The sequence below is a fragment of the Bufo gargarizans genome, chromosome 2, assembly GCF_014858855.1.
Source record: "Bufo gargarizans isolate SCDJY-AF-19 chromosome 2, ASM1485885v1, whole genome shotgun sequence".
Lineage (NCBI taxonomy): Eukaryota > Metazoa > Chordata > Amphibia > Anura > Bufonidae > Bufo > Bufo gargarizans.
This window is the reverse complement of record NC_058081.1, coordinates 650057557-650070709: the sequence shown is the minus strand read 5'-3', so window position 1 is coordinate 650070709 and position 13153 is coordinate 650057557. Positions and strand designations below refer to the sequence as shown.

General features: G+C 41.2%; 1 long non-coding RNA gene across 1 annotated transcript in view; it reads left to right on the top strand.

Annotated features, from left to right (window-relative positions):
- Nucleotides 1-11776, top strand: part of LOC122928921 — a 287978-nt gene extending 276202 nt beyond the window's left edge. Inside the window, exon 3 of the long non-coding RNA XR_006387939.1 lies at nt 11709-11776. This is a non-coding gene — a long non-coding RNA (uncharacterized LOC122928921). The remainder of the gene's footprint in view (nt 1-11708) is intronic.
- Nucleotides 11777-13153: the final 1377 nt, after the last annotated feature.

Genomic DNA, 13153 nt, shown 5'->3' with positions numbered 1-13153 from the left:
TAAGGTAGGCACGGCACACCGTGAAAATTAGTGGCGGCTGGGGACTGCATAACGAGGGATGGCCTCAGTGTCCACAAGCCTAAATGGCAACATTTCCAGGGCCAGTAATTTGGAAAGTTGCACATTTAGTGGGTGGGTGGCTGGGTATTTGTGCTTGTGTTTAAATGCCTGGGGTAAGGGCATTTGTACACTGCGCTGGGACATTGAAGTGAATGTGGTCACTAATGGTGCTTGCGAAGGTCCAGGTGCAGGGCGGGATACATCCAGGCCTGCGCCTTCAACAGGGGATTGGCCAGCACGTAACACAGGGGAAGAGGAGGCCATGGTGTGACCCGCACAGGTTGCAAATTACTATTCTTTTGTCTTCCACACTTTCCTCAAAAAAAGCGCCATACTGATGAACACCTACCCCTTGGCAAGGGAGATTTCCGCAAGGGTGTGCTCCGAGTAACAGTTGTGGGCCTGTTTGGTGTGGCCCACCTTCTCCCTTTTGCCACCCCACTGCCTCTTCCAGCCTGTTGCAGTGCTGCAGATCCCTCCCCTCTCTGTACTGCTGTCCTCGCTCGGCTTGCCACCTTCCAAGGTTGGGTCAGTGACTTCATCGTCCACTACATCCTCTTTCACTTCCTCACTCTGCTCATCCTCCTGACTTGTTGACCTAACAACAACCTCAGTTATTGACTAACTGTGTCTCATCCTCATCATCAACCTCTTGAGACACTAATTGCCGTTGAGTTATTGGCAACTGTGTCTCATTGTCATCATCCACCTCGTGAAACACTAATTGCCATTCCCCACCGTCATCTTCTTGTGACTGTGGATGCTCAAGAGTTTGGGAATCAGGGCACAGGATCTCATGTCCCTCTTCAAGCGGGCTTGTCAAGATGCCCAAATGAAGGAATGGCTCTTAAAAAAGCTCCTTGGAATATCCAAGTGTGGGATCACTTGTTTGGCCAGATTCTCCATGGTGGGAGGAAGGAGGATCAGAGTGAGGATTGTCTTGACCAGACTCTTGGCTACTGAGACTGGACTTGGTGGAAGACAGGGTGTTGCTTAACCGACTGGAAGCATTATCTGCTGCAATCCAACCGACCACCTGGTCTGACTTCGAGAGCGTTGTCCTGCACAACTGGGACATGAAGCTAGGTATCGTGGATGATTGTTTTTCTTGTGCTCTGGCAGCAGGCACAGTTTCACCGCGCCCAGGGCCACGGCCTCTACGTGCACCATCAGCATCATGGCCACTTCCCTGTCCCTTACTGCTCTCCTTCTACATAATAAAGGTTATATATGCTTGAAAGTATGTCACACGTACAGTAGCATAGGATTTGTAAGTGTATGCACAAAAAAAATAAAAAAAGGTATTTGATATGTGGAAACGTCACAAAGAAGATATACCGCAGATAATGTCGCTGATGTCAGCAGCGCCTAATATAAAATTACAGGGAATGTCACAGGTATTTTGGATGTGGAAACGTCATACTGGAGATATACTGCAGATAATGTCAATGCTGTCACCAGCAGCTAATAAAAAATTACAGGGATTGTCACAGGTATTTGGCATGTGGAAACGTTACACAGGAGATGTACCCCAGGTAATGTCACTGTCCGCAGCGGACACAGTCTATGGAAAAAGTACACTGGATGTCACAGATATTTTTGGGATTCGCACACATTATACAGGAGATGTAGCACAGATAATGTCGCTGTCTACAGCGGCCTAACTATTGCACGCTATTTAGCTGCCACACACAATAGTCCTTAAAAGGACTTTTGGGTCTGTAAAGTCTTAGCAATTTAGTGCAGGTTGCGCTAAAAATAGATATTTCTGCTGCCACACACAACAATAGTCCTTAAAAGGACTTTTGGGTCTCTGACAAGTTTTTCAACCTAAATTATTTTTTTTCACTCCCTACACACTCCCTCCTTCTTTCCCTTCTTCAGCACAACTCTCCCTGACTAATACTGAGCCGAACATGTGTCATCGGGTGCTAATCACTGTAATACCAGTTACGAATATAGCTACAGCATGCTCGATCAACACTAGTAATTACTAAAAAAAAATTATATGAAAAGATACCTTTGATATACGGTATATGAATGCATAATTCAGGGAACACTACTACTCAGGTTTTTAGCCATAATAATATTTGCAATAGTTTGACATGGAGCTCTATAGCTTAGTGGTTAAGGTTATTGCCTTTAATTTAGAAGGTTGTGAGTTGGAATCCCAACAGAAACATTTTGAAAATAGAGGCTAAATAAAACTTAAATACACTGGGTGTCCCCAACAGTGAAAAGTTAGATTTTAAAATCCTTTTCTGTAATGCTATTTATCATATGGGCTAACTTTTTTGAAAATATTTTAATAGTATGGGCGTTTTCACATGCGGCGATGCCCATAATGCTATTTTTTTTTCTGTTTCTTTCTATTTTGGGAAATGGGGGGTGATTTTAATTTTTTATTTTTTTTTCTATTTTCAAAACTTTTTTTTAACTTTTTTCTTCTTTTTGTTAAGTCCCCCAAGTGGACCACAACTTACAATCATCAGATGTAAATGGCTCCATTATTCTGTAAAGTAACATAGTAACATAGTACATAAGGCCGAAAAAAGACATTTGTCCATCCAGTTCGGCCTGTCATCCTGCAAGTTGATCCAGAGGAAGGCAAAAAACCCTGTGAGGTAGAAGCCAATTTTCTCCACTTTAGGGGAATAAAAAATTCCTTCCCGACTCCAATCAGGCAATCAGAATAACTCCCTGGATCAACGACCCCTCTCTAGTAGCTATAGCCTGTAATATTATTACGCTCCAGAAATACATCCAGGCCCCTCTTGAATTCCTTTATTGTACTCACCATCACCACCTCCTCAGGCAGAGAGTTCCATAGTCTCACTGCTCTTACCGTAAAGAATCCTCTTCTATGTTTGTGTACAAACCTTCTTTCCTCCAGACGCAGAGGATGTCCCCTCGTCACAGTCACAGTCCTGGGGATAAATAGATGATGGGGGAGATCTCTGTACTGACCCCTGATATATTTATACATAGTAATTAGATCTCCTCTCAGTCGTCTTTTTTCTAAAGTGAATAACCCTAATTTTGATAATCTTTCAGGGTACTGTAGTTGCCCCATTCCAGTTATTACTTTATATGCCCTCCTCTGAACCTTCTCCAGCTCTGCTATGTCTGCCTTGTTCACAGGAGCCCAGAACTGTACACAGTACTCCATGTGCGGTCTGACTAGCGATTTGTAAAGTAGTAGAAATCACTATATCACAATTCAGTGCTGCCATCTCATGGCCTGAACTGGGATATACCAACAATGAGCCTGGAAGCTTAGTACAGGTTTCAGCTTATTTACAGAGCAGGGTGTGTTCCCTAATCTCCGCTGGGAGAAAGCGCACCTGAAGACGAATCCCTCGCTTTCGGTTTTTGACACTCTCAGATGCCGTGAGTGAGGGGAACCCATTGCTGTGAGGGGAGGGGGCATGTGGCATTTGGCATATTCTGGGGCCATGAGGGTAAAGAACTGGGTGATGGGGCTTTATGGGGTGTAAATCCGTGAGGGAGGGCTGGAATCAACAGAATGTAACTGTTGTTAGTATATTATTACAAGATTTGGAGCCCCACTTTTGAATTTGCACAGGGCCACATTTTGTCTAAAACCGGCCCTGGGAAGAGACGAGTTGTAAGTATTATTTATTTATTTTTTGTCCGTATTAAGGGGGCACGTTCAAAAATTGACTACTTCTCCCATTTGTGATGCAATATACATTTTATTCTATACATGAGAATTTATGTCGATGCTTGCCACTATGAATGTACAGTGGAATATGTTTGAGGCATTCATTAAGGATATGTCTCGGGAAATGCATACTTTTAATCCACTAAGGCAAATACGGCCATGCCAGTCAAACAGGCCAAAATGAGGAGCGTCACATCGATATACTGTATATTTTGTGCAGTATTTATAACACTGTTCACATTTCCATTGGAGGCTTTTTTCATCTTTCACTGTCAAAATAGCATAGCATGCTTCTCTATTCTTACCGTTAAAATCATGACCACCATGAAGGAAACCAAATGGATCCATCAGAAATCAATGGAGTCTGCCAGGCGCCGGTAGTGTCTGTCATAGGATGGATCCAGTCCTCCATTGTTTTACTGCTCCTATGGTGGAACCGGAAAAAAAATGAAAATTTTACTGAAAAAGTGAACAGTGTAGAGATGAGAATTTACAAAAATCAGTTTTGTCCAAATCAGCCGAGAAATTTGATTTGGGTAAGAATTGATTCCACCCGAACTGAAAGAGCTCGAGTCCAAATACCGTACATGTCACTTCAGCGAGTCCCGAGGAGCGTCAGGAAGGAGTTACACTTCCTCAGCCGCTTTTTTTTTACCTCCCTTCGTAGTTTTGAAATTCAAATTGAATGCAATTTTCAGCTCATTTGAGCCAGAATATACAGTTGCCGAGCTTCAGTGGCTCTTAAATTCGAACTCACAGGAGAAAACAGATATCATCTGTCGCACAGGGCAAGAAGGAGGAGGAGAGTGTGAGCTGCTCCTCGCAGAAGCTGCGGCCGAGGCTCTCACACAGCGAGTGCATGGAGCCTGTCATCCATAAGATAACTGTATAATCAATGGGATCTTGGAATCTTCTGTAGGAAAGTGGAGTCCGGCCAGAGAAGTCCAGCCCGGGCGGCGGATACTGGGAATACAGGTGATGTTGCAGCTGGAGTGTAGAAGGTTTTCCAGTACTGATTATTAAACAAGAGCATGAGGGGAATTTTTACTTTAAATTGGTATAGATTAAGCCCCCCCGCCCTTTTTTAAAGTGAGTAAAATTAATTTAAAAAATGCTAAGTTTAGTCCTAAATGCAAAAGGTACAAAAATGTGTGACTTCTGTATGCTAGAAAAGTTTACAGCCTTTGAAAATTCCAGATTTGGCAAATAAATGTTACTCTTTGTATAGTGAAAAGTGAGTGTGCTTTCTGTATCAATTTGTTAACGCTTTTCAAGATCTCTGCTTGCTGTCCTTCAAAACAAATCATCAGTGTTTACTTCCAGAGGGTGGAAATCTATCCTGGTCATGTGAGGGACATGCATGGTTCATTACAGTTCGGTCATCACAGCTGTGTCTTGTAATGAGCCGCGTGCATGTGTGTCCATCACATGTCCAGGATAGATTTTTTTCTTCTGGAAAAAAAACAAAGGAGGTTGCTTTTGAAGGACAGCAAGCAGAGATATGGACCGATTCAGAAAATATATTAAAAAACGTTATAACTTTTCACAATATGAAGAATAATTTATTTGCTGAAACTGGTAAAAAACTGAAAATCAGACATCATATAGTACATAATAATCTCTTTCTAAGAAATCTAGAACCAGCCGTGTACCTCACATGGATTAAGAGATTTCACCATTCATTGCTCCAATTGCTCCCTAGCAGCTCAGGGGAGATGTCCTTTCTGCTGCAGCTCTCTCCCTATCAAAGCTCAGGGGTGTGTCCTTTCTTCTGCAGATTTCTTCCTATCAAAGCTTAGGGGTGTGCCCTTTCTTCTGCAGCTTTCTCCCTACCACAGCTGAGGGGGCATTTCATGTCTGCTGTAGCTCTCTCCCAGTAACTGTCACAGCTTCTGAGCCAACCAACGAAAAAAGACCAATAACCCCATATAGAAATGAGAAGACACACATATAAAATATATGTAATTTATTAAAGACACAATTAAATAACAATAAATATAACACAAAGGCACAGGGTAGAGGGGTTGGGGGGTGAGGGGCCCCGTGTAGAGGGACCAAAATCAACCACCCTCACATATACCAGACTAACAGGGAAAGGGGGTCACAGACATTGGGTATAAAAACCGCATAGTGTTGGTCTAACTGTCACAGCTTCTAACAGTAGATACAGCTGGTAGCAGTTGAAGGATGGAACTGAGCATGTGCGACCACCTCAGCAATGTTACTGAGGTAGACAGATAAATAAGGAAAACAACAAACAGCAGGTGGCGCTATACAGATACATTTAATTGAATAACTCAGTGGCTATGCAAAAATTTTAATTACATGCAATTACAAAAATATTCAGATCCAGGTGCTGGTGTGTGAAATGCAGAATTTTTCACAGGACATCCCCTTTAATTCAAATGGAAAGCTTGAAAGTTTAACGATTTGTACCTATTTTTGTCTTCGAATTTGTGTATAACTCAAAAAAGTATATTGTAGATAATGCAAAAATATCTTTTTTTAAAGAGTTTTTTTTTGTTACCAGGAGATATTACAAATAAAAAGAAAAAATCAAAGAGGGAGAGACCAGTGTCTGCTGGTTGTTTCTTCAGGAGGCCATCTCAACGACGTAGAAAAAAAAAAATACAATGCAACAGCACTCTGCAAACAAAATAAAGTAAAAAGATGCTAATGCTACACTTATTAAGTTAATTTGAGATTCTTGGCAAATACATTTTGTACAGAATTATTTAGGCCCGTCTGCCAAATGTCAAGGCGATCTCTGTAAGACGGAAACCTAACACTAAATACTACCTGTTATGTGTCATAATGGCCACCATAAAATTCAGGGAGTGCAGGTTCCACATGCATGCTGGGCCATCTCAATGACAACCAAATTGAGGCTTCATTAATATCTCAAAAACCTCCTGCGTCTTCCACTGTCTCCTAACGTATGCCACTGAGATCACAGAAGACTTTCCTGCAGACACTTTTACAGGGGCCAATATAAGTGTTTACTTAGGCAGTGGCGCTCTTTACCACCAAGGAAACATAGAAACATAGAATGTGTCGGCAGATAAGAACCATTTGGCCCATCTAGTCTGCCCAATATACTAAATACTATGGATAGCCCCTGGCCCTATCTTATATGAAGGATGGCCTTATGCCTATCCCATGCATGCTTAAACTCCTCCACTGTATTTGCAGCTACCACTTCTGCAGGAAGGCTATTCCATGCATCCACTACTCTCTCAGTAAAGTAATACTTCCTGATATTACTGTTAAACCTTTGCCCCTCTAATTTAAAACTATGTCCTCTTGTAGCAGTTTTTCTTCTTTTAAATATTCTCTCCTCTTTTACCTTGTTGATTCCCTTTTCCATCATATCCCCTCTGTCTCGTCTTTCTTCCAAGCTATACATGTTAAGGTCCTTTAATCTTTCCTGGTAAGTTTTATCCTGCAATCCATGTACCAGTTTAGTAGGTCTTCTCTGAACTCTCTCCAAAGTATCAATATCCTTCTGGAGATATGGTCTCCAGTACTGAGCACAAGACTCCAAATGAGGTCTCACTAGTGCTCTGTAGAGCGGCATGAGCGCCTCCGTCTTTCTACTGGTAATGCCTCTCCCTATACACCCAAGCATCCTGCTAGCATTTCCTGCTGCTCTATGACATTGTCTGCCTACCTTTAAGTCTTCTGAAATAATGACCCCTAAATCACTTTCCTCAGATACTGAGGTTAGGACTGTATCACTGATTTTATATTCTGCTCTTGGGTTTTTACGCCCCAGGTGCATTATCTTGCACTTATCAACATTACATTTTAGTTGCCAGATTTCTGACCATTCCTCTAGTTTTCCTAAATCCTTTTCCATTTGGTGTATCCCTCCAGGAACATCAACCCTATTACAAATCTTTGTGTCATCAGCAAAAAGACACACCTTACCATTGAGGCCTTCTGCAATTTCGCTGATAAAGATATTAAACAATATGGGTCCCAGAACAGATCCCTGAGGTACCCCACTGGTAACAATACCATGGTCTGAATATACTCCATTAACTAATCCATTCAACAATATGGGAGTCCAAGCACAAAGACTGCAATTTATTGATAAGCCTTCAATGTGGGACAGTATCAAAAGCCTTACTAAAGTCTAGATAAGCGATGTCTACTACACCTCCGCCATCTATTATTTTAGTCACCCAATCAAAAAAATCTATAAGATTAGTTTGACATGCTCTCCCTGAAGTAAACCCATGCTGTTTTTCATCTTTCAATCCATGGGATTTTAAATGTTCCACAATCTTCTCCTTAAGTATGGTTTCCATTAATTTCCCCACTATTGATGTCAGGCTTACTGGGCTATAGTTGCCCGATTCCTCCCTACTACCTTTCTTGTGAATGGGCACATTTGCTCATTTCCAATCTTTTGGGACGACTCTTGTTACCAGTGATTGGTTAAATAAATCTGTTAATGGTTTTTCCAGTTCACCGCTAAGCTCTTTTAATAGCTTTGGGTGTATCCCATCAGGCCCCTGTGACTTATTTGTATTAATTTTAGACAGCTGACTTAGAACCTCTTTCTCTGTAAAGACACATGCATCAAAAGATTCATTAGTCTTCCTTCCTAACTGAGGTCCTTCTCCTTCATTTTCCTTTGTAAAAACTGAACAGAAGTATTCATTTAGGCAGTCAACTAGTTCTTTATCTTCTTTCATATACCTTCCTTCTTTTGATTTTAATTTGGTAATTCCTTGTTTTAGTTTCCTTTTTTCATTTATGTATCTGAAGAATGTCTTATCGCCTTTTTTCACTGACTGAGCTAATTTCTCTTCTGCCTGTGCTTTAGAAGCTCTTATAACTTGCTTGACCTCTCTCTGCCTAATCTTATAAATGTGCCTGTCATCCTCGTTTTTTTTTTTTTCTTTTTATAATTACTAAATGCTATCTTTTTGTTTTTAATGATTTTGGCCACTTCTGCTGAGTACCACAGTGGTCTCTTCCTTTTTTTTGCTTTTACTGACAAGCCTAATGCAATTATCTGTTGCCTTCAAAATTGCCACTTTTAAATAGTCCCATTTCTTCTGGACTCCATTGAAACTGTTCCAATCTGATAGGGACTCATATACCACTAATCTAATTTTAGAAAAGTCTGTTTTTCTAAAATGTAAAACTTTTGTTTTTGTGTGGTGTGACTCAGTCACTGTACATGATAATTTACATGATATTTATGTAGTCCGGGCCATTACATAGGCAGTAATACCAAACATATGCAGGAGATTTTTTTTTTAAAGAGTATTTTTTATGGAAAAAAGTGTATTTTTTTATTTAATAAATTTACACTTAATAGTCCCACAAGGGGACTATAACAGACAATATTATGTTTGATTTTAAAATACAATGCATTATACCTATAGTGCATTGCATTTTAATGTCAGTGCTATACTAACATTGACCAGCAGGCTTCGCCAGAGAGACACAGCCTGCTAGAAACTATTAAAGGCTGGCTTGGGGCCTTTATAAGACCCCAGCCTGCTTTTACTCACATCAGCACCCCGCGATTGCATTTGTGGGGTGCCGATGGGAGACAGAGGGAGTCCACTCCCTCTGTCAGTGCTTTACATGCAGCGGGTGCCATTGCCCACAGCATGTAAACCATTAACAGCCCAGATCGGCACTCCTACTAGTCTGGGATGTTAGAGCAGGACCACGGCTCTCACATGAAAACCGGGTCCCCGCTCCCTGCTGCATGGGGGACACATGCAGTGCTTAGACTGGGCCCCTGTAAAGAAGCGGCAGCCCAGTCTAAGGCCTCTTAGTGACCGCAGTAAAGAGGCATTTGTGTGGTGACTAAGGGGTTAATGCAATGACAGAAATAATATAGCAAATAATGCCCGAGTTCCACTGACATACAAAGCTATTGGGTGTTTAAGTACACGTTATGGGAAAAAACTGTGGCTTGTTGGGAACAATTGACCAAAAATTATGCCATAAAGGTGGCAGATGCCTGCCAGTGTTTATACACATAAACGGCAGTATATGAAGAAGCAGTCGCTCCAAAAATTATTTTTTTGGGGAGCAGCAGCAGTACAGTATGGATGTTAAACCCTATGCACTTATATACAGTAGAAAAAATTGCAACTGTTTTTTTGTAAAGAAAATACAGGTCCACTTGGATGTCCCTTGGCTGCGAACAAACTATACACTGTTATTGGTGCACTAAACATTATTTGCACACTTATAAATGATAGAAAAATTGCAACAGATTTTTGGGGAAAAAATTGTGCAATTGCACAGTATATGCAGCAAAATATATGCTGCTGGTGATGCTGGGAAATATGCCTATTGCACATTTATGAACTATAGAAGTTTTGCAGCAGGTTTTTGGACAAAAAAGTCTGACTCATGCACTGTAAAAAAAATAAAAATACTGTATCATTAAAAGCGCATCTATCTTGCCCTTTGAGAACATAGTCCTGCCACTTTACAAATCACTAGTCAGACCACACATGGATGACTGTGTACAGTTCTGGGCTCCTGTGAACAAGACAGACATTGCAGAGCTGGAGAGGGTTAAGAGGAGGGCTGGATTAGCTGAAATGGATGGACTACAGGTCCCAGAAAATTAGGGTTATTCACTTTAGAAAAAAGACAACTGAGGGGAGATCTAATAACTATGTATAAATACATCAGAGGTCAGTACAGAGATCTATCCCATCATCTATTTATCCCAGGGACTGTGACTGTGACGAGGGGACATCCTCTGCATCTGGAGGAAAGAAAGTTTGTACACAAACATAAAAGAGGATTCTTTACGGTAAGAGCAGTGAGACTATGGAACTCTCTGCCTGAGGAGATGGTGATGGTGAGCTCACTAAAAGAGTTCAAGAGGGGCCTGGATGGAGTTTAATAATATTACAGGCTATAGCTACTAGAGAGGGGTTGTTGATCCAGGGAGTTATTCTGATTGCCTGCTTGGAGTCAGGAAGGAATTTATTTCCTCTAAAATGAGAAAAATTGGCTTCTACTACTTTTTGGCATCCTCTGGATCACAGATTGCCGGATAACAGGCCGAACTTGATGGACTGAGGGCTTTTTTTCAGCCTCACAAACTATGTTAGTGTAATACATGATGTTATCAACAGCTCTAGCAGCTCTGACTGTTAGACACACAGTACACTAACTGCCCCAATTCTGTCCCTAATGATAAAACCTAACTTTCTACCTAGTAATTCAATCTACCTAACTAAATGCAGGGGCCTGATTTGTCATGGTTGGCATGTTCTACTCCATCCTTGATAGGACATGGGTTGTCAGGCTGACTCCAGTTCATTATGAGCAAGCCCCCTGGCCGGTACCCTTCCTGGTGTCATGCGATCCTCCCTATTCTCATCCTCACTAGTGTACAGAACATTTAATGAAACATGGCTGGTATCATTTTGCTTGATTCATCTGAAGCAAATCACGAAAACGTTTGATTCTTTTGGAAGAAGAATTTTGGTGAAATTTTTGATGGTTCGGATTAATTTAGAATCTATTTGCTCTTCTCTATTGCAGGTCTGTGTGCAAATATGGGAATAGTTTTATAGGTTTTATGATATGTTAGATGAAATCAGTGGCCTCACCCAATATTATTGACTGGTGCACTACTTTACTTTGTCTGGCTTCATGAACCCTGATAATCAGATGATTGCTACAGGTTCCAGAAGATCTGGCACAATATATTTTCCTTGTAGTGACCTCTAGGTGAAATGTAGTATTGCATACCAGACATTCAAATGAATTGCTGACCATATCATACCATACTGTACATGAAGGAGACAGATCCACATGAATGAGAAGCGCTGTTTTCAGAAGAGAGGTCCCAAGTTGAGGACCTAACGCTATGATATACATATGTTCTAACTAGATATGTGAACACAGATTGTCAGGATGAGACAATTTCATTAATATTCTGATTCTCGTTTCCTACTTACAGATATTGACTACCTGGAATTTACATTCTCCTGAGGTCTTCCATAAGATTTTCCAGTACGTCACTTTGCCCGTTCACCAAAATCCTCTGTGTGGTAAGTGAGATCTAATCTTTCTTATTCCTCTTTGGTTTGGTGAACTTCGTTAAGAAGTACTGTAATTATAGGCAAGGCATAAAATAGGCCACCATTTCTGAACAAGAGGTGTCCATCACCCTCTTCACCACCTTCTTCCTAAGGCAATAAACATCATCACTTAGCTACTGAACTTCTGGTTTGTGGTCTGTATCGGGCCATGGATGGAATTCCCAAAGGATCAACAGGCTCTTGAACTTTTATCGCTTATCTAAGCAACATTTGAGGATCCTAAGATGTGGAGGCCCCTACACAATTACCGTTTTGCCTCACCTATAATTTATCCCTGACTGAGGGCATTCGATTCCCATTATGCCTTTGGTTAGATGTAGTCTTTAATGCAGGAGGATTTTTTTTTTTTTGCTTATTGTCACCCCCTTTGGTAATACACTTTAAAGGAGTTATCAAGAAAAGTGGTTGAAGGGAAGAGAAAACTACCCTGAACTCATTTCTGCCTCTCAATTGTGGTTGTCACTTTCCGATCCTATTTAACTCCTGGCCTCAGGTGGATCAGATGGTTGGGATAATATCATATCTGCCTGTGATTGTCTGCGTACAACTGTCACCTTCTGCAGATTTTCTTTGTATGTTGAATAACCTGGAAATAAGCAAGTTCCTTTAAAACCCTTGTGTCACACAAATGCTGGAACAGATGCATTAATCACATTAGGAGGTATTTTCTATATGCTCCTTAGATTCCAATCCGTCTGCTTCCAGCATAAATCCCCTTTGCCGTCAATGGGAGATTTTCACTTGTGACGTTGAGTCTTTGGCCCTAAATACTCAGCAAATCTGATAATATCAGGGGGCTTGGTATCTCTTGTCCATAGTTTACAGGTAAAATCTATAGTTTTTGGAAGGATCTGTGTAAAATAAAATGTGAATTCTAAAATGTAACATTTGAGGCTTGAATGGTATCTAATGACCCTGAAGACTTAAAGAGCATCTGTCACCATGATCACCCCCAATAAAGCAAGCATACTTGATCATGTTCAATGATACCTCACTTGCTATAACTGAATGTTCCATTACAGAGTAATCCTTTCAGTAATATGCTAATGAGGTGATTGCAGCACAAAGAGGTGGTCCTAGCCACTTGGAGCACACCTTCCCCTAATCCGCCTCCCATTGCCAATCCCTCTACTCCACTGATTGACAGAACCAGCCATCATCACTGTTCTGATGCCTGGCCTTGAAATCTCACTCAAGCGCCGAGTACATTTGGGCCTGTGCAGTTGATCTCATTCTGATCTCCCTATACTGAGATCTGAACTGCTTATGTATCCCTCCCCACTTTCAGGACTGCTTTTCTTGT